We start from the raw sequence: 25,128 nt of genomic DNA on the forward strand, positions 1-25,128 counted from the left end.
AGTGGCAGTGAGGTGGCACTCACTGTTAAATTCACGGTGACCTCGAAGGGCCTCTCTGTGGGTGCTGAGGAGCACCCAGCCCAGGCAGCCGCGTGGCCTGTCCCTCCCTGTCCCAGGTCCTGTGTCCCGGGGTGAGCGCCTGCTGGCTGTCCGCCCCCATACCCTGTGTCTGATGATGACTCAGAGCACCCAAACTCGGGGTCGGGGCACGAGGGGGGCGCGAGCACGCAGGTGGTACCTGGAGAGGTGATGCTCGGCCAGGCAGCAGCCTGGGGGCCGGAGTCAGAGACCTGAGGGGTGAGAGTCAAATGCAGGCTCGGGAGCTGGACCAGGAGTGGGCAGAACGATCACTCACCCCAGTGGGGATGGTGCCAGCGCCTGGTTCTGGCAGGGAGGTCAGCTGGGATGGGGAGAAGGTGGGTGGAAGCAGATGTGGAAACCTCGCTGTTCAGGGAAGCGCAGTTAAGAGGCTGTGTCCTGAGGCGGCTGGCTCAGGCTGGTTCCCCCTGGAGTCTTGGTGGATGGATGGGGTGTGGGTGTGTCTGATAAGCTGGGCCCCATCCAGTCCCTCCCCCAGGTTGGGAGTTGCTTCAGCCATGTGGCCGGGGGCTCTAGAACAGAGGGCCTGTGGAGTAACTGACCTCCCAGGCCCCATTACCTGGGGTTTTGTGTCCCTCATGTGTTTGTCATCGCCTACGAGTGCAGAGATTGCACCTGGACAGCGAAGCCCAGGCCAGGTGAGGCTGCAACTTGTCAGGCTGTGTCTAGGATTTCCCAGGTGTGGGAGGTTGAACTGTGTCCCCAAAAAGACCTGTTGAAGTCGTGACCTCGGTACCTGTGACTGCAACCGTCTTTGGAAGCTGGGTCATCACAGCTGTAGTTTGTTGAGATGACGTCAGACTGGAGCGGGGTGGGCCCTAATCCGCTGACCGGCGCCCCAAGGTGGAGGCCGAGTGAAGACACGGACACAGGGAGGACCACGTGACGATGGAGGTGGAGCAGGGGGTGATGCTGACATGAGCCAGGGACGCCTGGGGCCACCAGAGCTGCGAGGGGTGGGAAGGGCCCTCCCCCAGAGCATCCGGTAGGATTGCGACACTGCGTTTCAGACTCGTGGCCCCCAGAACTGGGAGAGAATAAATCTCGGTGGTTCTAAGGCACCCGGTTGGTGACGGCAGCCCCAGGAAAGTCATACTCAGGCACTTTGTCTCATGGAAATGGCTTTTTGGCGTATCCTGCCCTGATCCCCATCCCCCAAACACGCCCGGGGATGGAGAAGCACCCGGCAAGCAAATCCTGTAAACCTGTCCTCTTACTCAAGGCCGCAGAATCGAAACAGAGCGATCTGGAGGCAGCAAGGGAAACAGGAAGCCGGTGGTGTAAATGCAAACACATTTCCAAAAGAACCCGCCCCGTGGATGACCCTCCTGGCTTTGGCAACAGGCCTGGGAGGCCTCCTGGTGGGTGACCTTCTCGGGCCTCAGGTGGGCCTGTTCCTGCAGCTCCTGTGAGCCTGGCTCACCCACTCCGCCAGGGGAAGGTTGAGATCAAAGCTCTCTGCCCTCGGCTTCACCGCTGTCCAAGCCAAGGGCCACCAGCTTCCCTTTCTGGTTTCCGGGTTCCTCCCATAGAAGCCGAACTGCTGACCCTGTGCCCTGGGGCTCCTGGGGCTGGGTCCTGGCCCCACTAGCACAAAGCTGGGGCCTCGCTGGGTCACACTGGGTTTGTCAGGAAACTTTCCTTGGCCTTGAGGTGAGCGGCTGCTGGGCCCAAGTCACTGCGTGGACCCCAGGGGCCACAGAGATGGGGCAGGCCCCTCGGAGCCCTCCCAAGTTGGTGCCAAGGCTCCAGTCCCTTGGGCTTCCAGCCTCTGGGATGGTGAAGGGGTAACACTGCTGTCTGTGCCCCCACCTCCCCCGCCCGGGGTCATTGATTACGGCGGCCGCAGGACACTCCCCCGGGCTTGGTTGGGGGCTCAGGGTCAGAACAGGGCTGTGTGTGGCCGTCTGAGCGTAATAAATAAGTCATCTTGTCTGGTATAGGAAGAGAAGGGACAGACATCTCTGCTTCCTTTTCTTGTGAAACCCTGCAACCTGGGTTGCTGAATTTATTTTTATTTATTTGTTAATATAGAGCCTGTATAGCCGCAGTTCTCAAACTCGAGCGTGTCTCGGAATCCCCTGGAGGGCTCGTTAAAACAGAGATCGCGGGGCCCCCTCCCGGGGTTTCTGATTCAGCAGCTCTGGGATGTGGTCTGAGAATGTGCTTCCTCATGCCCAGGTCTTGCTGTCGGGCCGGCCCTGGGGTCCAGCTTTTTAGAACAACTGCTTTATAGAATCGAACAGGTAAATTCATAAATAATTCAGATTATAAAACTCATCCCTGACCTTCCATGCTGAGTGGAGGGAGGAGGAGCAGATAGAGATTGTCATCACCCGACCCCAAACGTTGCCAACACAGCTGGTTTTGTTCAGCGCTTACCCCACCCCAGGCACTGTGTAAGGCCCTGTGGACGTGATCTCTTTTGGTCCTTGCAACCCTCCTAAGAAGTAGGTACTTTTATCATCTCCATTTGAAATGAGAAAACTGAGGCACAGAGAGGTTAAGAAACCTGCCTAAGGTCACACAGCTGTAAATTGCAAAGCCAGGGTTCAAACCCAGAAGACAGGCCCAGACAGGGTGGAAACAGGTTGTTGAAGTTCTGAGGAACACATTTCAGGGGGGTATATGTTAGTTTTTGCCAGAGCCAGGAGAGAGGAGAGAATAGAGGGCAGAGGCTGCTGGGAGGAGCCGGGAGGAACCCTGCTCGAGTTAGTGAAACCCACGGCTGGGCGGGGAGACCGAGGCCAGCTTGCCGATGCGGCCGCCGCCTGGGGAGCAGTCTCTTCCTTCAGACACCGACCGCTCAGACCAGTATAACAGTGTTGATTATTTCAGGAAATAGATCATAATTATTTATAATTAGCATTTCAGTTTCTGTGAGAAGATTGCTTCTAAATTGCTTGAAAATTGTCCTCCGGTATTTTAAACATTCCCTCAGCAATTTATTTACTCTGTCAATTTGCAGTAAGCCACCGCACTGTACACAAAAACTGTGCTCAGCCCAGCACCTGGGCTGACGACAAAGCTCAACCCGCTTGCCCTGGTCGTCGGTGTTGGCCTGTCGTGCTGGAGTCTTAGCTGTGTGGACATGTTTTGGGTCTCTCCATAACCATCAAGTCCCAGAGCGAGGATCGCAAAGCATGGGACCTTGAGGATGTGTGGGGTCTGACGCCGTCCTTCTGCCCACCTGCCAGGGGGCCCGAGGGGGTTGCCGGCCTCGACCTGCCCTGGAGGCCCCAGCTCTCAGGAGGTGCCCAGTGAGCATGTGCTCAGTGGAAAAATGAGGGAGCTCCCTGGGGGTGGGCATCGCCCACTGACTGCAGTGGAGGCAGAGCAGGCTGAGGCCACGCTGGTGGGCAGAGCCACTCAACGGGGCGAGAAAGGGCAGGTTGGGGGGACAGGAGCACATCTTGACGTCCTGGGGGTCAGGGCTTCCACCTACGGCTTCTGGGGGACGCAGTTTGGGCCTGGCTGAGGTGTGCTCGCTGCAGCTGCAGGTGCATTGGCATCCACACCTGCGAAGGGAGGCGGAGGAAGGAGGCTGGGGCAGAAGAGAGTGAAGTGCGATGCACCAGGAGCTCCAGATGGACACTGACCGTCAGGGTGCCCCAAGCTGGGCTGGGATGGCTCGGCTCAACCCCTCGCCCCGTGCCCAGCAACCTCATGACGGCTGTGAGGCAGCTCTCCGTGGCTGAGGTCGACCCCGAGGAGCTGAGCCGGGGCATCTGCATCTGCTTTGGGGGACAGGAAGGAGTCCAGGGGTCAATTCCCTCTTCCTCCTGCCTCCGTGGACACCTCAGGGCACAAGTTCTCCGTATACTCTGTCTGAGCCAAGCTAACCTGGGCGCTGAGACAGAGCAGCCAGTGTGGATGGCACCCCGAATTCCTCCCGCCCGTCCTGTCCCTCCGGCCTCACTTCCTTTTCCCTCCCTCCAGCTGCCCAGGGAAGGAACCTCCAGGATGAAGCATTGCGCTCCAGCCTCTCTCAGTTCTGTGTTCTGGGACCTCCAACGGGCCAAGCAGGAGCCCAGCCCGGAGAGCGTGGACCACAGGGTGAGGGTGTGACCCTCGGCCACAGGCAGGGGGGTTCCTGACGGCTTCTGGGCGTGGCAGGGTCCAGCCAGCCTGCCCCTTAGGAAGATGAAGGAATCCAGCAGCAGCACACGGACGGACGCTGATGTGCTGAAATGCAAGGTGTGGCGAGGCCCAAACGGCCATTACAGAGACACAGGTGGGGTGGTGGCATTGGGAGGGGGCAGAGGTGTAGGGGGGAGGTGCCACGGAGGGAGGTACCTTGTAGTTTATTATCTGCACAGAATGAAGGGTCTGCGTGTTACTGGGATCTGCTTCGAGCCGGGCTGCCCAAGCCACCCTGGCGTACCAGACCCCTATCTGTCCACTTCCTCCGTGGCAGTCACAGAAAATGAGCATGCATTTGCTGTACCTTGGGGAGAAACGATAAGTGGGGTGAGAGCTTATGTTTAGATAAAGTTCAAGGGGATGAAGCCGCTCACAATGCCCCTCCTCTTCAGGGACGGCTTCCATTTGAACCTGGCTCCAGCTGCCGTGCCAGGACGCGGCTCCAAGAGCCCAGGTGGGCCCTGCAGTCTGTGGTCGTCCCCTCCCCTCGGAGTCACACTCGGCCATGAGGACGTGCTCAGGAGATGTGCCCAACCTCCTCCATCCCGCGGCCCCCGAAACACTTCCCGTGGTCTAGATGGAGACCCAAAATTCAGCGTCACTGCCTTCCAGGGGAAGCCTGCTGTGGCCACGGGGCCGTGGACCTCACTACATGCTCTTAAAGCCTGAGAGGACAGGTGGGCCACGTAGAAGGAGGGGTGGTGCAGAGAGCAGCCATCGCTCCCATGTCTGGGGCCCCCTCCTGCCCACGGGGCAAGGAGGCAGTGACCAGTGGGGCGGATGCTGAGATTTCAGATGTGCAGAACTCTTGCAAAAGGTAGGCTCTGCAAAATGCTCAGAATAGGTAAATCTCTAGGGATGGGAAGTAAATGAGTGGCTGCCTGAGGCGGTGGGATGGTGGGATGGCCGGGGCTCACGGGATTAACAGGAAACACGCAAGAAGGATGGAGTCCGGAGGTGGGGATGTTCCACACGGACTTGTGATGGTCACATAGCTCGGGAAATTTATTAAAAACCATTGAACGGCAAACTTGAAATGGGTGCATTGTATGATCTATAAAATGTCTCAATAAAATTATGAATAATAATGTTTTTTAAATGAAGTCGACAGGTTTTGGTCCCAAACTCGCAGCCAAAATGGTTTGACTCAGAGGGAAGATGTTTCCTCCGTTTTTATGTCCTTCCCATCAACTAGCGTTCACTCCAAATGAAGCTTCTAATCTGACTCTTGGTTGCAAGGACAGGAGCATGCTCGTCAGCCTGTGGGTCTTATTCTTCTCATCTATAAAATGGGAATAGTGTCGTGTGGACTCGTAGGCCTGTGCGGATGAAAGAGATGCAGGCAGGGAAGGACCCGGCCGGAACCAGGACAAGCAGGTGCTCAGCGGAGAGCAGCTGTTGCTAGTATGTGAGTGTCACTGTGTGTGGTGCCATTCCACTAGGAGGACACTGGACAGTGTCCAGGACTCTGGCTCTGTGGCCGTCCCTCGCACCTTCAGCAAGAGCAGCGTGTGCTTGTGTGTGTGCATGTTGAGGGGTGCAGAGGCCGGACAGCCTGGGCCTGGGGTGACACAGACGCAAGCACAGCCCTGTGTTTGCTGCCCTTTCCACCCAAACACTCTGCCTCCAGGCATGTTCTCAGCTGTCCTTCAAGGTTCTGTTACATTCCACATCCGAAACCTAACGAGACCATCTCCACCCTGGGGGTCCATTTCCATCTTTCCCGAACCTGCTCTCTCATTGCACTCTGTGCCTGTTTGATCACACTTCTTGTATTGGTGAGTGGGGCACGCCCCAGGCTGGGACTGGGCACCGCCCCCCCCCCCCGCCAGGGTGGGCAGAGACCACGTAGAATCTACCTCTCCGCCCCCAGCTCCTGGCTCAGTGCTGGGTGGGTAGCACGTCATGCCTAAGCGTTGGCGCTCCGTTCCTCACCGTGGGCATCGTCTCAGCGGCGGGGTTTCTGTCTAGAGCTGATGCGGGGGGCCGTGTGTGCTGGAGGGCGGTCTGCGGCCCAGCTGGGTTGTACAGCAAATGGGAATCCCACCCGATTCCCAACTTTATCCTCGCTCAGGCAAAACCGTCAACAAGGTACAGTAATTTAGTTCAGCATGTTCTGAAAACCAGCCCAGTCAGAGGCTCCCTACATCATATTCTATAAAGTTACAAGTCTCGGAGCCATGATTCAAGCCGCCTCCCAGTGGGGTCAGGATAAATGAACAGCACGGGTTTCATTTCCTTTTAGATCAACATTAAGGCCGCTCGAATGCTACAGCAATTTGAAAGCTATCAACTCATCGGAGCTAGGAAAGAACGAGGTGAGTCACAGAAAGCTAAGGTGTTAGTTATCTCTTCCCCATCGATGTCAGAGGGAGAGCATGCTGAGAGCTCTCAGCATGAGCTGGCAGACGGAGGGAAATTAGCTGGTGTCTCAGTTATCTACGGCCGTGTAACAAACCAGCACAAAACTGAGTGGCTTAAAATAACGGTTTATTTAGCCATGATTCTGTGGCTTGGCCATCAGGCTGGGCTCAGTGGGCGAGTTCTTCTGCTGGTTTGGCTGGGTTCGCCAGCATCTGAAGTCAGCTGGTGGTCAGTGGCCTCACCGTCATGATGTGGTGGGCAGACAGTCAGCTGGGGTGACAGGGTGACTGAGCTGTCTGCCTGTCACCATCCAGCAGGCTAGCCCTTCATGTGGTGGATGACACGGTCACCAAGAGCAGGTCCTTTTAAAGCCACTTCTTTTTTTAAAAAAATTCATTCTCTTATTTTAAGTTGTGGTAAAGTACACGCAACATAAGCGCGTTATCATTTTAACCACTTTTAAGCATAGAGTTCAGGGGCGTTCTTTGGAGCCACATCTGGTGCTGCCTTTGCTGTCATCCCATTGGCTCAAGAGAATCGCAAGAGCAGCCCAGGTTCAAGGAGTGGAGGAGGGTGCCCCCCATGACAGGGGGAGCTGAATGGTATTGGGACTATTTGTGCCATTGGCTGCAGCTGGGCAATGGCAGGGCCAAGCGGGGCCATGGAGCCAGCTCCCCTCGGGGGGGGGGGGGGGCGCCAGATGCCTCAAGGCCACCACTGAGGAAATGTGGTGCGGAGTGGCCCTCACTGTGTGGCTTTGCACAGCAAAGACGCCTGATGGGGATGGGGTACTGGGGGCCCTGGCAGGGGCAGTGGCTGGAGGCGTGGACCCTGATCCAGTGTCCTGGGGAACAGGCCCAGCAAGGCAGGTTATCAGGATGCCCCCGACTGGCCTGGCACTTGGAATGGGGCTCCAGCCTGTTTGGGAGCAGGTGCTTCATAGGCGCTCCATGAACACCAGCCTTGCTGTCTTGAGTAATGACTGTCAAAGCCCACCGCTGGGTGGTGCTCACGGTGACATCACACATGCCTGGGACCTGCTGGACACCCCCCACTCCCACCCCGGGAGCTCCCTTTGCAGACGCACAGCCGGACTTTCTTTCCAGACCTGCTGGGAGCTTCAAGGCCAAGAGCCACAGCCAGAGCGGAGGGGGCCTGAAGGACGGGGGTAGGGGTGGGGTAGCTGGTGCTCGTAAGGTCTCCTGGCAGCGACAGTAGTGGGTACTTTCCATTTCACCCTCACAACAACTCTGCACCAGGAATTCTGATTCCCGTGTTCCTCCAGGAGTCAAACATGCCAAGGTCACAAGCTGTGAAGCTGGGAATGCCGGCAGGGATGTGGCCACTGCGGGAGGGGCTGCGCATCTCTGGGAGGGATGGGAGACGGGTCGGCACCTCTTCCCCAGCAGGCATCCTACTTGAGGACCAGAATCCAGCTTTCTCTGGAGCCTTAAGGCTGAGAGGGGCGTCAAGATGGTCCAGGCCGACCTCCAGGCTGACCTCCATGCCAGGGCCTCCCCCGCCTCCCCATCCCTTCCCTCTCAGCCGCTCTCTGTCCAGGCTCTCTGTGCTTGGCAAGTGGCTGGCAGCTCTGACTTGGGAGGGTTTTCCGCCCGGGGTGGAGGTGCTGCCTCCTCTACTTTTATTCCAGCTGTTCCCAAGGAGTTGAGCCAACAAGCTCTCCAGCCCAAGGGACGGGTTTTGACGCCACCCACTGTGTGACCTCGGGCAAGTTGCTCAGTCTCTTTGTGCCTCAGTTTCCTCACCTGAAAACAGGGAGCACAACAGTCCGGACCTCACAGTGATGTCGGGAAATTACGTAAAAAGCACCGAGGCTGGTGCTGCACATGAGGTCGCTTAGCAGGCGTTGGCTGTCCTTGCTGCCTTCACTGTTCTTGTCGTCATTATTATTACATCGGAATTCTTGGCCCTGATTCTGAGTCTCCGGTCGGCAGGGGGCCGGGACTCTGCCTGTTGAAGGTGACCCCGGGACAGTGTCCGAGGTTTGCTCTTGTCCTCAAATTGTTGTTACTCCTGTTCTTGTCTTCTCTTTCCCACCAGACTCCAAAGTCCCTTGAAATCCTGTTCGAAAAAGATGTGAGGCCCAGCAGCAGTGGACGGGTGGGTGGGAAAGAAGGAACTTGCTAATTGACCCGCTAATGAGCCTCCCATTTCCCCTGTGGGCGCTTCTGCTTTCTCAGACGGCAGCTCCTCAGGGTACAGCTCTGCTTCCCCCCCCCCCCATCCTTACGTTTAGAAGACACAGGTTACTTTAAAATGCCTTTCAGTGTTACATAAGTAAGACGTGTGTATTGCAAAAAATAATAAAGAGAGAGAGAGAGAATCCACATCTTATGGGCTGAGTGTTTGGGGGGGCTATGCCACCACCAAATTCATATGTTGAGGTCCTGTATTCCACATGTTAGAAGTTGACTATATTTGGAGATGGAGTCTTTAAAGAGGTGATTGAGGTTAAATGAGGTCATTAGGATGCACCCTCATCACCACGACTGGTGTCCCTATGAGAAGAGGAGATCAGGACACACGCACAGAGGGACGGCCGCGCGCGGACGCAGGGAGAAGCCGGCATCCACACGCCAAGGAGAGAGGCCTCAGAGGAACCAGCCCTGAGACACCTGGATCTCAGACCTCTGTTTACAGAGTTGTGAGGCAGGCAGTTTCTGTTGTTTAAGCTGCCCAGTCGGTGACACATTCCTGCATCCCTGACAAACTAATGCAAGATGTGAAGTTCAGAGCATGCTCCTCCCCACAGACCCGCCAGCCAGAGGTCTCCAGGATGCATTTGCTGCACAGCCTTCCACCTGCGAAAGCGCGTTTGCGTCCTTTCACATAGATGGTGGCGGGAGCCTCACAGAAGCCAGGCACTGCCCAGGGGCTGGGGCGGCGGCTACGGCCAGTGGGGCGCTGTTCCCAGGGAGCCTCTGTTCTAGGGCCCTGCTGGGTCGCCCGTGGAAGACAAGGAACAGGAAGCAAGCAGGAACTCAGATGGTGACAAGCGCTCGGAGGACACTGAAGGGTGGCGATGGGAGAGGCTGGGAGGGCGCCCCTTAGGAGCACGGAGGTCCTCTGGGAGGTGGCCTTGCAGACGACAGACCAGGGGCAGAATTTCAGAGAAAAGTCTAGCCCGGCTTTCCCGTGTGAATCCACCTGGTCCTCCCGGAGACATTTTCCTCTTAGGAATCAGGAGACACGGTGGGTCTGTGAGATGGGTTGGAATTCTCCCACATGCATCGGACATACCAGATCCGAACAGGTGAATTTTCAGAAACTGCATGTACTTTTTTTTTTTTTAACTTCAGAGAATAATTTGAAAAGCAATTTGGTGCAAAGAAAAAAACTGAAGTTTTTGCTTGAGTACGTATGTGTCTGGGTGGGGGTGGAGGCGGGGGGGAGACCTTCCTTTGAGAGGTCATGTTTACTGTGTATTTCCTGTGCACCAACCCTGTGGACAGAAGCCTGCCCAGGGTACTGGCTCCACCTTTACGAGGAGCCTCAACCACTTTACTGATTTCGAGACCCGTGGGCCTTCAGGCGAGAAGAACGCGCACGGGCACAGAAGGCCCACCTCCGCCTGCAGAGTTGGGTGCGGCCCTGGGAGTGCCCTGGTCAAGGCACTTCGAAGTGAAAGGGGAGCGAGGTCTCTTTTGCAGGCTCCTGTGTTGGGTGGGGCCTCCAGGCAGAACGGGCAAGGAGGGAGCTTAGTGGGCAAGGGGCTCCGGGGGATGTTGTGACGCCTGTGAAAGATAAAGGGGGGCAGGACTGGGCAGACCTGAGGACTGGGGCCTCAGGCCTCGATGCAACTGACAAGGCTCAGAGCAAAGATTGCCTGTCAGGGGCATCGGGTCAGGGGCAGACCGGCCCTGGTACCCTGCCCTCTCGGACTTGCTGGGGCTGCCTGGGGAGGGGTCCTCGGGCTGTGCCCCACAGCCCGGTTCTGGTCTCTCTGTCTCTGCTCCTCGGGCTACCCTCTGACCCAGCTGCCCTCCATCTCTACCACCCCCTGAAGCTACCATGGGACTCATTAAAGGACATTGATGACAGTCTGCAGCCAACAGCTAGGCGGCTCTCGTGGGAGCAGGCCCTGAGCTCAGGTCCCAGGTCCTCAGTGCCCGCAACATGGCAACCGTATGCGGAAGTCACTATTATCCTCACTTGGCAGAGTGGGGCACCAGCTCTCAGAGCTAATGCGAGATAGAGCCCGGATTCAAACCCAGGACTTCACCCCTGCACACACGGCTTCCCTGTGTGCTGGACACATGCCCGAGGCCTATCCTCGGCTGGGCACTGGCTTCACCTGCTCTTGTGACCTTGACGTTGACCTCCATGCTGAGCAGGCCAGGCTTCTCTCCAGTGCCCCCTGCACACCACTCCTGTATTCTCAGCTGCCCCTTGGATGTCTGAGGGATGTCAACAATCCCGTCTGACTCGGCCCCTCCAGACTGAACATGGTTTCTCAACAGCCACTGGAGGGTGGGGTCTTGGTGTGTCCCGGGGCTTCCAGTCTCTCTGCCGCAGAAAATCCCTTTTGTAGTTTTTGCCCTTGTAGAAGCCTGTGTTTAAAATAGTTTGTCTTCTGAAAAAATTGCATTTGTCGTCACTGTTTTCCTATTATGTGTTAATCAAAAACATGTAACATTTGCCCATTTCAGATTGGTGTTAACCTGCTAGGGTTACAAATTTCCAGCAAAATTCTTATTTTTAGTTTTGGTCAATTTTTACATCGAAATGTGCCTTAGTCTGTTAAAAATGCCTGAAGTCGCCCCCACGGCCATGACTCTCTTGACACGCTCTTGGGGATCAGTGAAGTCTGGAGTGGGAAACTGCTTGTTTCACAGAAAAGGAACTAAGACCTGAAGGGGTAATGACCTTGTCCAAGGTCACAGGCCGGCTCTGTGCCTTGGGTCTCAGTTCCCTGGGCTGTGGCAACAGCTTGATGGCCGTGTCCAGCTGCCCGGGGAAGCCTTCCCTGGGCCGTCTGCCCACCAGGCCGTCCTCTCTCCGGACCCACCCAGAGCCCACACCTTCACTCCCTGCACCTGGGCCTTCCCAGTTCTCCAATGAGAGCGCCTCTGAACTGGAAGACCCCCCTATGGGCTTGGAGGTGGGCAGCTGTCTGTCATTTGTGCCTTGGGATCAGCTCTCGGGCTCCAGTTTACTTACCTGTGAAATGCGATGCCAGCAAGTTCCTTCTGAGAACTAGAAAAAATAATGAACTGGGGGGGGGGGGGTCCCTCTCCCAGGACCTCGCTCACGCTCATGGTAGGTACTCAAATACCACTTTTCTTCTTTTCATTCATTGCAGAAACCCCTTCTCTCTGCAAATTGGGCCAAATGACAGTCTGGGTAGGAATTTTCCTTTCCTCATTTTAATTTAAGAGCCTGGGGACCCGAGTTTCTGTCCTAACAAGTAAACATCCTTCCTGGGGCCACGAGAAAAGCTACAGCACAGTGGCCGAGTCCTGGAGCCGGGCTGCTGGCTCTGCCACTGCCTGTAGACTGGTGGAAAATGTATGGAGCTTTCTTGTGCCTCAGTTTCTGCAAATGCAGACCGGGGTGCCAGTCATCTCTACCGCCTGGCCTGGTTTTGATAAGCAGGTGAAATGACGCGCACATACACTAAGCTCAAGGTTCGTCCTGGTGATGACCACGTCCCATTAATCTGAGCGTCTGGGCTGCACCGGCCCCGTCAGCGGGTTAGGGCTGGTCGGCTGACTTCCCGTCCCATTTACACGTTACTCTGCTCCTATGCTCAGCCGAGCTTTTCCAGAGGCAAATTCCTGCTCAGCTCAGGTCTGAAGGGTCACAGATTCTAACTGAATATAGGTTAGATCATATTGATGATGCTTTATGCTGTCGAGACAAACGCAGTACTTCGAGCTAATCTAAAAATTCAAAGTAGCTATGAGGAGCCATCCAATGTCTAAATGATGAGGTCCATTTTACCTTGTTTTTAACAAGTAGTTATGAAGTGTGTGCCTTTGATAAATTTAGACATTACCACCTGGCACTCAATAAAAAGTTACTCCTCTCCAGCCAATAACAGTGTCATGTTGATACTTTTGGAAGTCTTCTGGATGTGTATATGCATATATTCCTTTTTAATACAGGAAAGGGGTCATTGTATACACACTGCATCGCCTGTGCATTTTTTAACTTAACAGACCTTGGAGATTGTGTAATATTAGCATATATGGAATTACCACATTAAATTTTCTTAATGTTTTAAATTAAAAACATTATTAAAGGAATATTCTGGAGTTTATTAAACCAGTCTCTTTTGGTTGTTGTCAGGTTTTTTGTACTTATCTGCTGCAAGAACACCCTCGTGTACACATCTGCGGGTGTCTGTGGGCCGGATGGCTGGAAGAAGCCACACAGGGTCGAAGGTCTTACAAATAGTAACTTTCCACCAGCGTTGCAAACTGCGACTTCTTTTTCAAAGGTAAGGGAATTGGGAGCAGAGCAGGTGCACATATGTTTATTTTATTTTATTCTAGTCTAGGTGTTTTCCGAAATAATTCGAGGAGGCTTAAGATAAGGCACAGCAGACAATAAGGGCACCTAGGATTTTAAACAGTTTTCAAATGAAACTTCTCCAACTCAGGAGGTCCAGCTTGGCCGGAGGACCGGAGCAGTGTCAGGTCACATGAGGTATCAGGGAGAGAAAGCAGAGTGGACCCAGAGCAGGACAGTCCTGCCTGGCGCACTCTCTTGGGCTGGTTCCAGACTCAACCCCCCGCAGGTGGCCCGTGGGGGACACAGGTGGCCCTGTCTGGCCGCTGGGGTGACTCTCTTGGGCCAGAAGGGGACAGTGGTCAGTGATCGCGGGTGTAGGGGTGCCGCCGCAGAGGCCAAGTTAGGGTGAATCCCCACATTACTCCCAGCCCCCGCCACCCCGGTGCGGGGAAGCTTCCTCCATATCAAACACCGTTACAATGTTGCCAGCCTGGCGCCAGCTATAAATAAGTCAAACGGCGCCACGCGTGGGTCTGAAAAGCGATCCTGGCACGGAGCACCCGGCTCCGAGCATGGTCCCTACTACGACCCCACCCCCACGGTGACCCCTGGACGACGACCCACGACCCAGATTCGGGGTGGGGGGAGCTCATGCTCGGATACACCCCCCAGTGCCCGCAGGGGGGACTCCTGGGGAGATGCGGGGAGCCTAGGCGGGTGCGCACGGCCCACGGCGCTGTCTCCCCCTCGGTCTGCCTCTACCATGGCACCCCTGCCCCACCCCCCGTCCCCTCCCTGCGCCGCCCACACCGCTCCTCGCCTGACCTCTCGGGTCCCGCACCCAGTGTGCCCCGCCCGCCCTGATCCCTGCCTCGTCCGTTACCAACCTGGCCCCGTCCCCTCCCTGCCAGCGCCCCGCCCAGGCCCTCCTCCACCTGTCTCTCCCGCGTGTCCCCCATCAACCTCGCGTGTCCCTCCTGAGTCCCCCGCGCGTGTTCCTCTGGCCCCCCGCGTGTCCCCCGGGCACCCCTGCGTGTTTCCCCATGTGTCCCCCATCCGCCCTGCGCGTCCCCTTCCATGCCCCCGTCCCCCTACGTGTCCTCATCCCTCGCGTGTCCCCTTGTCTCCCCCGCGTGTCCCCCCACGTTTCCCCCGTCCCCCCGCGAGTCCCCCTCACGTCCCCCTGTCCCCCCCGCGCGTCCCGCACGTGTCCCCCTGTCCCCCCCCGCACGTCCCCCCACGTGTCCCCCTGTCCCCCCGCGTGTCCCCCCACGTGTCCCCCAGTCCCCCCCGCGTGTCCCCCGCCCCGCGCGCCGGCGGAACTGTGGGATCGCCGCGCACAGGAAGTGGCGGGGCGGCGCGGCCGAGGGCGGAGGGCGGCGGGCGGGCGGGGCGGGATGGGGGCCGGGGGCGGCGGGCGCCGCACTCGCTGAGGCCCGACGCAGGGCCGGGCGCCCAGGGCCGGAGCGTAGCGGCCGGAGCGGCCCGGAGGCGACGCCGGCGCCCCGCGCGCGGGGACGAGCAGGTGGCGGCGGTGCAGGTGAGCGGCGCGGCCCCCCGAGGTCGGCCCCGGGTCCCGGGCCGCAGTGGGCCGGCTGCGCTCCGCCGGGCGCGGGGCCTGCGGGAGCCCGGCGCTGGGGGCCGCGGGCCCGGTCCCCCCCGGCCTCCACGGGGCCTTATCCGGCCGGGGCCCAGGCCACTTCCCGGCCCGCTGCAGCCCGGCGCGCTGGGCCCGGGGCGGCGGGCGGGGGACGTCTCGGGAGGGACCGGCGGCGGGGCCGAGGGAGGGCGCGACACCCCTTCCCTCTCCCTGCGGACTCTGCCCGGGCGCCGCTGCTCCACCGCGGGCGCGGTGCGCCCCCCGCGCGGCTTCGGGGGCGCTGGGGACCCGGGCCCGCGCGGCGACCCCGACCCGGCCGCGGCGGCCGCGGCTTAGTTTCACTTTTTGCCCCTGACCCGGAGGGAGGGAGGGCTGCATGCAGGTGCGACTGCCGGGCCGCTGTGTGCCCAGCTCCGGGCTTTGACTTTGGCGTGGGGACCAAAGGCCGGCTGTGAATTTCCACCGTTCCAGTCAGGTGATGGGGTCCGTCAGTGATCCATGAGCCGTTTGGGAGGAGAACCATCGCCACCCCAGGGCCGCCCAGGGGACCCCCGATGGTCTGATCCCCGGGGTCTCAGGAAAGGAGGACTGTTAGCAGTTGAAGCTACCTTGAAAAAATCGTGCAGTGTTGTGGGTTTTTTGTTTTTTTTTTTTTAACTTTGAGAGAAGTTCAGTGGAATAGGCAAAATGCTTTTACAAATGGCTTCCTAGACTTTTTTGTTTTTTAAGCACAATGTTAGAAGTCCTGTCTAAGAGAATCCTTGAGCTGTTGGGTTCTTTTTTGTAGGAAATATGATCTTCTGAGGAGGAGAAATGAGGGCTGTTGGCCTTGAGACAGACTGGAAGGAGAAGCGGCCACCTATATTAAAAATCAAAATCACCGCAGAGCCCAAATTCCTGATTGGTGTGTTGGCGGCTGGTGATGACTGGTGTGCTGGTGCTGGTGGGGCCCAGCAGTGCTGGGACTAAACCGGAAGCTCCCCTATGTGTTTTAATTACAGCTCTGCAGGCTGATTGTACTCATTTAGGGATTGCTAATCAACATTTTCTCTGTTTAAAAGCTTCATAAGGGGTCTCAGTCAGATTCTGAACATTCTCTAATTTGATCATTTCCTCACTCCCCGCCCCCCCCCCCCCATGATCTTGACTACACCCCTCTCCCCCAGGAGGTTTCAGAATTAGCCACCAGTTAGCCACTGTTACAACTCACTTCTGTATCCATTTCTTGGGCCCTCTTAGGAAACTTCTTAATTACATTGTTGAAAAAAGAAGTTACCTGTCATTGACATAACTTGGAAGGCATATGTGCCTTATTGTTTTGAACCAAACTTGACGTGCCTGCAGAGTGGCCGCAGTGGCCGGAGTCTGCTGCTCACCCCGCCTGCGAGGGGCCCTCCCTGGGCATCTCTGCCAGGAGGTCTGCGTCCTCAAGAATGTGCGAGAGCAGGGTTGAAGTGGTGTCGTAGGACGGTGAAGGAAGATTCAGGACTGACGCTTCACCCGCCCGAGTGTGGGTTCTAGCAGGTTGCCCAGATGCTCCCTGGGCCTGCACACACGGTTATTATGAAGCAGTTTCAGGAACGACAGATTGAGTCATAGTCATTTCACTTGACAACTTGAAACAACTCATTTAAAACCTCAGGCGTTCTTTGGTTAATCACAAGTAAAATTCATGAGATTTCTGAGAAATTCTTTTACCAGCTTCAGGCCAACCTTACGGTAATGTAAATTTCTCAGTGAAAAGATGGAGCAACGCAAGAGCTCGGTTCTCCAAGTCGTGAAAAAGGAAACAGGCCGACACGGCCAGTCGCATCCAATGCTTAGCTCTATAGAAATCCATCAGCCGCTTCTTGTTACAGTAACATGTTAGTTTTTGACAAGGCCAGAAAGGTAAGAAAAGGACGGAGGAGGAAGCCACTGCTTTTGCCTGAGGTGGATTTTGATGGTGACAAGGGGCGGACCGCTAACAGTGTGGGCCCTATCCACATGGTCAGCCTCCCCCCCCCCATCTCCCAGGTTCGGTGCGGCTGAGGGTCAGTGGAAGGTATGCGCGTCAGGGTGAAATGGGACTGGACAAGTTAGCCAGACCCTCTTCCCCCAAAACCCCAGTAAATATGGCTCTTCTCAAACACCACTTCTGTTTTTCATTTTCCCTGTTTATGAGGATTTCAACATTTCCCTCCTACTTCTGATTTGACCAGAGCTAAAAATGTACGGACTTTTAGCAGACTGATGGGTCCGAGAAGATGGGAGTCTGTGGGCCTCAGTTTAAATTCTGGGCATGCCGACTTGTGAGCTAGCCTTCAGCAGGTAACTGCATCACTCAGTTTTCACAGACGGCTCTCCCACGCGTCAGGAGCTAGCCTTACGTCGTGGGACCAGGGGAGCGGGGTGAAAAGGGGCAGACCAGATCACTTGGGTGGACAAACTTTTTCTAACTTCCAAAATAAAACAGCTCCTTTCAGTGTGCCTCCCTAGCCCCGGCCGTGTATTGATTCTCCCTGCCGAGCAAAGTGCGAGTGGCTGAAGCAGCAGTAATCTTGGGACGGCCTCTGTGTGTCTCGCTATGGAGGTGGAGGAGCAGAGTGGATGGGAAAGTTGGCCCAGGTCCTCCCTGCAGGGCTGAGGCCGAGCTGGCCCGGCTGCTGTGGTCTCATGGGCCCCGCCTTCTCCCGGGCATAGCTGGAAGGGCTCAGATAGGTTCCGTTGTAGATGTTAGTGTTAGCAAATTGAAGAAACACATGTCCTTCCACACGAGACGGGCAGGATTCCTCCACCTGGCCGGAGCACTTTGTATCACCTAGGGTAGAAGCTAAAGCCGGGCGCTCAGGGCGGGGGCAGCATGCCAGCAGCCGAGAGGTCTGTCCCCAGGCGACTCGGGGAGGCCATGCATCATTGATGTGGACCGTCTCCATTCCTTTCTGAAAGTGGGTGGGTGAAGTCGGTAATAAAGATCAGAAGCAGTGACTTTTACCATGATTGGTGGTAACAAGCTGCTGGGAGGAAGTACCTTTCCCCGGATCTCTCGCTCCCTGGTGATGGTGTTCCCAGGTGGTCGCAAACCATGTGGGGGAGCTAAAGTCTGGAGCTCCCGAGGTGGTCTTTTTCTCTTCACCCTGTCGTGTGCTGACCTGGAAACTTTATATGTATATGCCGATGTTAAATGTGTCCCCTGCTTTGTAACTTAGGCTTCGCTCATTATTTTATAATAACAGCTACAATTACTGCGCCTCTGTGAGACGTTTTATGTGCTTATTTTGTTAATTCTTAAAACGACCCTGTAAGGACAGTGGTGTTGCCCATTACACAGAAGGAGAAGTGGAGGTCAGGGAGCTTGGCCGGGGTTGCTCAGCTAGCAAGCGGTTGACAAAGGTCTGCTTGAGTCCAAACCACCTTGAGGCTCTGAAAACCCAGGATATGAAAATCCACCCTTTTAAAATAGAAACAAAGTGACTGGCTTCACGGAAGTATTCATTTTAAAACTTTTCACTTGTGGAAGCTTACACTCAGTGGACCGGGGAATGAGAAATCCCACCTGAAACGATAGATGTGTGCTAGATACAGTGTGGAATCGGGAGGAAAAGAAATTCCGTTTCTGCAAATTCATTTGTGCTCAGCTTTTCTTTATATACTTGGTAGGAGGAAAATGAAGAGCTGTTGATTCAATATACAGAATGTGTGATGATTGGGTTAAGCTTTCCATAGATTGATTTCTGACTTAGACCCTTGTCCCGGTCTAACTGGAGTGATTGAATGAAGGAATGTGTCTTCTATCAGGAAGATACACTTAATGTTTACTTACGTTCAGAGAGAAATTGATCCGTTGGTGTACCTTGCAAGATATGGTTTAATCGCAGCGATTTTTGCCAAAATGTGACAGAAGTCAACTTGGTAAATGAAGACACATCAGTTTGGGTTATATGGGAGGCAGGTGCCAAGATGAAAAGTGCCAAGAGGTTTACGTGGAGGCTGAAGGGAGGGGGTGGGAGGAGGCGGGGAGAGCCCTCGGACTGCCATGCTGGTCTGACCTCTGTGAGGGGGGACGGGAAGGGTGGAGGACTGGGGAGGAAGAGCCTGGGGTCCTCAGGCCAGGATCATCTCACCCCCAGGGGCCCTGCATCCCTCAGACCGGGCCCTGCCTGAGTGCCCCCTCAAGCTGCCCGTTGGAGTGTGGTCTCAGCTTGTCCCTGTGCTGGGGTGGGGGCCAGAGGTGCTTCACCTGGAGTCTCACCATGGGGCAGGTTCCCTCTTGAGGCAGGTCTGAGTGACAAAGCTCTGTGACTGTCCCAGAGACCAGGCCAGTGACTGCGAAGTCCACAAAAACAGAAGACACTGTAAAAGTAGTCCCAGCTGTTAATCGTCATGTGGCGCGGGTGGAGTTTGGGTTTAGCGTTAGAAAAGCTCTGATGGTTCCTGCAGGTCTCCTTGAGCCGCTCTGTTAGCTCCTTCGCTGTACCCCGCAGTAAGCTGGTGGACGGAAGAGGGTGTCAGGGATGAAGGGGACCCCGAGGGCTTCCAAGTGGAGGCCAGCGCCAGCCCATCTGTTCTCTAACTCAGGGGTGCATGACTACAACTGACGTTCTGGAAACACTGGTTAGAAAACATGTTGGTAGCCCACAGTTCAGGTCTAGCTCCAGGCTGGCAGGGCATTTTCCCCAACTGCTTTGTACCTGTCACTTCTTTTCTTTAAATTTTAGTGATTAGACCCAATTTAGAAAATTAGGTCTCAGTGTTTCTTTTTTGGTAAAGAAAGCTACATGTGAAATTCGTAAACACAGATCCGACCAGGGCCAGGCAGGCGGGTGGGCTGCAGAAGGCAGGTGTGGGCCGGATCGAGCATGGTTCTCTGTCCCACTGGCCAGTGTCTGCGTGGGCAGCCCCTCAGCCCCGTAGCATCGTGATCGCTCAGCTCTCTACCGGCCTTGCTGTCTGGACATCCTTCACCCGGGGCCTCTAGAGCACCTGGCTATTCTGGCTCTTTGCTTTTCTCTGAAAGTGGTAAAATCAGCTCGTCAAGTTTCATGCAAAACTTTGTCAGGATTTTGATTGAAATTGCATTGACCCTGTAGATCAATTGGGGGGAATTTTTCATCTTTATGATATTCAGTCTTCCTGCTGTAAAACGTGGCATGTGTCCTCATTAAGGTGGCTCTTCCTAAATAGCTTTCAGTAAGGCTCTGTGAGATTGCACACACTGTCTTACCCTCTGCGGCTAAATTTATTCCTGTGCGTCCGTATTACTTTTGTTGCCTTCGTAAGTGGTGTTTTTAAAATTTATTTTTGATTTAAAAAATGTTTCTAACTCCTTGCTGGTGTTGAACAGAAATGCAGTTGATTTTGGGTATCGATTTTATAGCCTGTCACCTTGCCAATCTGTTTCTTATAATTTATTTGGGGATTCTCTGCCCAGACATCGTATCCTCCGGGATGGGGACGCTCTGTTTCTTCCTTTAGTGTTTTCCTGCCTGGGCCAGGCCTTCAGGTTGGTGTCAGATGGGAGCAATATGGGGCGTGCTTGTCTTGTTCCTGGTTTTAGGGACTGCTGCCGACGTTTGTCCTTCTGGTGTCAGTACGGACACTGAGGCTGCTTAGTCCTGAACCTTCCCATGGCTCCTCCCGGGGTCACAGGAGGTGAGCAGATGGGAAGAAAAAGGAAGTGATGAGGAGACTACAGACTTCCCTTCATCAGTGAGGACAGAGATGCAAGATACAGCCACAGTGAGATGCCGGCCTGGCCCGCAGGGTGGCTGAGAGTCAAAGGCGTGCCCATTCCAAGTGTTGCAATGATGCAGAGCAAACGGAGCGTGGCGCGAGTGTGCGCGGGAACAGCGCCTCGCAGACTGCGCACCAAGCCTGCACAGAGGCCCCTCCCCTCTCGGTGCTCGCCCAGGACGCGCTCATCAGGACGCGGGAGCAGAGCGCTCACAGCAGCACGGCGCACGATGGTCAAACCCTGGAGGTGCTCTAATGCCCATCTCCGAATGAAATGAAGGAGGAGGTGGTGCGTGTTCACACAGAGGGGAGGAGGATGAACCGGCTGCCACACAGGCAGCAGGTATGATCTTACAGGACGCCCTGCGGGGGCACGAAGGGCACAAGCCCTGGATTCCGTGAGCCTGAGCACAACAGCAGAGCCAGGCCGTGCTGCCAGAAGTCAGGAGGGGTCACCCGCAGGGCAGGGGGCACATGCAGGGGCGTCCAGGGGCCCCGGGAGCACTTGCGTTCTTCATCCATGTGTCGCGTTAGTTTGTGAAAGTTCAAGCTGCACACTTAAGATGTGTGCACTTTCCTGTGTGTGTATTATGCTTAAAAGTTTTGAAAAAAGAGTTAAAGAGAAAATCATAGGCACAGAAGACAAAGGAATCCGACACATGCGTCCTCAGTAACCAGCTATGCATAATCGGGAAACCGAAACAATGCAGCTGGTGGTATTGACACTGCAGCTTCCGGAAGTTTCACTCAAGTGGAAGAGCTGCCCGGGTGCTGAAGGGCCCTGTGCCACCCAGAGGGGGCAGCAGAGAGGGCTCTCGAGCAAATGTCGGAGGTTCCAGCTAAACACCTGGTGGGCATCTGAGAGAGGGTTGCCCACTGAAGAAAACAGCAGACGGCGGCAGCTCCCCACAGGACAACCCACACATGTCACAGCGAGAGGGTGTCAGCAGACCACTTGGCTGCAGACTCTGTATCCTGCCAAACTGCCCTTCAAGGGCCCCTCGGAGCTCAGGGAATGTGCTGGGGGAGCCCTCCTAGAGAAAGCGTCTGAGGGATGAGCGCCAGCACCCTGAGAAGCAACAGTGAGCCAGTGAAGCGGCAGTGGTGACGGGGCAGGGGTCGACTGCAGGGCAGAGGGGCTGGGAGGGTGGGTGTCGCTGAGAAGGAGGAGCACTGTCCAAAGGATACAGCTGACGTGAGAGTGAGGAGGAGAGTGGAGGGCCCTCGCCTGGTCGTGCGGCTGGGAGTCACCGCGGACAGACCCTGCGGTGGCAGTTAGTGTGGTCGGAGCTCGAATGTGCTGTTGGCCACAGTCAAGAGGGAAATGGGATGGAGATGCTCTGATTCCTCAGAACAGGTGGTCCAGCATCCCCGAGTGGGATGCACTCTGCCCAGGAGGCTCTGGAGGGAGTGAAGGGTGCAGCTGCTGGGGGGGGCGAGGGGGCTCCTCATGGTGACCTAGCCACCAGGGCATCTGCCCTTCCGTCTGGCAGCTGCACTTCTGGGACTCATGCTACAGGTACGCCTTTGCAGGTGTGAGCCGACCTAGGCAGGGCGATACGCTTCAGCGCTGGCAACAACCCCAGGGTCTGTCTCCGGGGGCCGGTTGGGTAAACCAGGAGATGCCCCCAGACCTGAACCCTCTGCACCTTACAAACCGAGGCAGCCCTCTTCCCCCCAGGAGAGCTCGTGGGGAGGACCGTTAGGGAACAGTGCAGGGCTGAAGGGGATCAGAGCACCTTTTCACGTTTTCCTGTGTTGGGATGATGACGTACCGGGAGGAAGAGTCGAGAAATGAGCGGTGACTTCTGGTAAAGGGTGGGACAGTGCCACAGGATGGGGTTATTAATATATCTCTTCAGACTATGCTACCCATTTACAACAACGAAATTATAAAAGAGGAGAGGGCTTATTTCCGTATAGATGCCCCCTTTCAGATTAAGAAAGTTCTCTTGTTTCTAAGAATATTTTGCTAAATATGTTTCATCAAAGACTTTTTTGCGTGTGTTGAGCTGATCACGTAAGATGTTCTCCCTCTATCTGCTCACTTGCTGAGGTACGTGAGTAGATGTTCTTGCTTTTCTGGAAATGCCCCAACTTGGCTGTGAGATACAATTTTTTGCTACATTGCTGTTTGGTTTGTGCATATTTTGTCCAGAATTGTTTGCACCTCTGTTCAGAAGCAAGTTTGGCTTACACATGTCCTTTGCTCTCCTGTCCTCGTCCGGGTGGGTGTCTGGATAATGCTGGTCTCATGATCTGAGTTGGGTAATGTTGCCTCTCTTTCTGTTGAATAAAATGCTTGTGTAAGATCGAGATTACACATTTCTTATGTAATTTCTTAGTCTGGGCCTGGCTTTCGTGTTGATTGATTTTTATGTCCTGGTTCCATTTCTTTAATAGTTGTAGATTCCAGGTTTTCCAGTCCTTTTTGAATAAGATTTGGTCAGTTATTTTCCTGGGGAGTGATCTGCGTCCGTTCCCTGTGGCTGTGTGACAAGTGAGGCCCGCACTGACTGCTACAAACAACACGTATGGCCTCACTGTTCCTGTGGTCCAGGAACCTGGCACAGCTAACCTGGGTCCTCAGCCTCAGGGTCTCTCACAGGCCGTGATGGACGCATTGCCTGTGCTGCGGTCTCATCTGAAGGCTCACTGGGGAAAGGCGCCCTTTCCAAGTGCCCTCAAGGTTGTTGTCAGGATTCGATTCCTTGCCAGTTGTTGTTCTGGGGCCTCCCCAGTGTGGCAGCTTGCTCATCAGAGCGAGCACGCAGGAAGAGAAAGAGAGAGCTAGCAGGAAAGTCCTCTCCTCGGAGGTGAGCTTCCATTACTCTTGTTAGAAGCCAGTCGCTAAGCACAGCCACCCTTGGGGAGGCGATCACGTGAGGGTGTGAACCACGGTGTCGTCTTAGAGCTGTTTTCCACAGTGTCCATTTTATTAAAGTTGTTAATTTCTTAGTACAAAGCTCATAATATTTTCTTAATTTTTAAATCTCTACTATCTCTGACGTTGAGTTCCCCTTTCCTTCCTAAAATTGTTTTGCCTTCCTTTTTTCTTGATTCATCTCAGCAGAGGTTTATCTGCTTTGTTACTGTTCATGAAGAGAAGAGCCAGCTTTTGATTCTGTGGATTGTCTCCATGGCGTCTTTGTTTTCCATCCCATTAATTTCTACTTTCATTGTCATTATTTCTTTCTCTGAGCGTTGGGTTTATTCTTGTGTTCTTTCTAGGTTATTGAGTTGAAAGCTTAACTCCTTTCTAAATGTTTTCTGAGCATAGTTTCTTAATTTTCGGAGTTTATTTCTATCACAAGCTTTTGAGGCTGTAACTCTCCCTCTTGGTCCTGCTGTACTGTACTCTGTGTATTTTGGGATGCAGTATTTTCGTTGTTCAGCTCTACGCATTTTAAAATTTCCCTTCTTCTTCTGTGACCTATAAGTGATGTAGTAGGCACTTTTCTTTTCTAAGTGCTTGGGGATTTTACGTTGTATTTTTATCCTTGACTTCAGCTCAAAAGCCTGGTGGGCAGAGGGAAAGGTCTGTATGGCGCTGACTCTGGCATTTTTTGAGACACGATTATATCACGTCGCCGTCTCCTGGCTGATGTTGTTGCTGTCAGGAGTCGGCGTCAGTTCAATTGTCCTTCCTCTGTCAGTAGTAGCTTTTCTCTCTGTCTGCATTTATAGTCTCTTGACCTCTGCTTCTCTTCGGTTTCAATATGACACCTCTAGAGAGGATTTATTTTTATTCATCTTGCTTTGGATTCAGTGTGCTTCCTGAAGATAAAATTTTGTGTCTTTCAGTGATTTTGGAAAAATTGCAGCCATCATTTTGTTGAATTTTGCTTCTACCTTGTGCTTGACCTTCTCACACCACCCTCCAAGCTTCTTAAACTCTTGTTCACGTTTCTTGTCTTTTAGTCATTTTGTGCTGCACTCTAGGTAATTTCTCCAGCTTTCTCTTCCAGTTTGCCAACTCTGTCTTCATCTCTGTCTAATCTGCCGTGTAACCTGCTCGTTGAGCTTTTCATTTCAATGATATATTTTTGTACCAAAAAGTTCTCTTTGGTTCTGTCCACATCTGCCTCTTCTCTTGCTTGGCATTCTTTTCCTTGCACAGACTCACTATCCTCTTTTATCTCAAAACATACTTAGTTTATATACTGCAACTAATAATACCAAAATAATAATAATAATAAATAGAATACCAAAGGCTGAATTTCTTGAGGGTTGAATTCCACAGCTTCTTCTGCCTCTCGCTCCCTGAAGCTGGTTTCTCCCGGATTTGTAACTCTGGCTGTGGGCTTCTGTGTGGGTGAGCTTGGTCTGCAGGTCCCGTGTGGTTCATGGGGCAGAGTCTCTCTGGAGACGCTCTGCCTGTGCGAGGAGCCCGGAGAGGGACGGATCTGGAGCCATTTTTGGTTCATTTTCTGGACTCACAAAGGGGACTTCTAAAAACGTCATTGACTGAGAAGAAGAATGATGCGCAAACAAAACTCTGGGGTTGACAGCATTGCTCCTAGTAGGGTGAATCTATGCAAATCCTGGTGAATGAAACAACAACGAGAGCAGAAGGAATGGCGTGGATTTCGGTAGACCTCCGTGACGGAGCTGATTTGGGGGTGATTTTATCCTGGCCTGAAACCGCCTTGTGGAAGACAAATGTGACATCCGGAGAGTTTACAGCTGGGGGCACCCTCCCTCCCGGCAAATCATTACCAGGTGCTTTTAAC

General features: G+C 54.6%; 1 protein-coding gene and 1 long non-coding RNA gene across 2 annotated transcripts in view; both read left to right on the forward strand.

Annotated features, from left to right (window-relative positions):
• The first annotated feature begins 912 nt into the window (after positions 1-912).
• On the forward strand, positions 913-5,341 carry LOC138920892 (uncharacterized). The gene is made up of 2 exons (XR_011432865.1): positions 913-4,296; positions 4,635-5,341. It is a non-coding gene; the product is annotated as an uncharacterized lncRNA (long non-coding RNA).
• Positions 5,342-14,482: 9,141 nt separating this feature from the next.
• The window catches only part of AGPAT3 (1-acylglycerol-3-phosphate O-acyltransferase 3), a 98,339-nt gene continuing 87,693 nt past the window's right edge, over positions 14,483-25,128 (forward strand). The window contains exon 1 of the mRNA XM_023630260.2: positions 14,483-14,623. The gene's annotated coding sequence lies outside the window, so the exon portion shown is untranslated. The remainder of the gene's footprint in view (positions 14,624-25,128) is intronic.

This window comes from Equus caballus, chromosome 26 (assembly GCF_041296265.1).
Source record: "Equus caballus isolate H_3958 breed thoroughbred chromosome 26, TB-T2T, whole genome shotgun sequence".
In the NCBI taxonomy this organism is placed as follows: domain Eukaryota; kingdom Metazoa; phylum Chordata; class Mammalia; order Perissodactyla; family Equidae; genus Equus; species Equus caballus.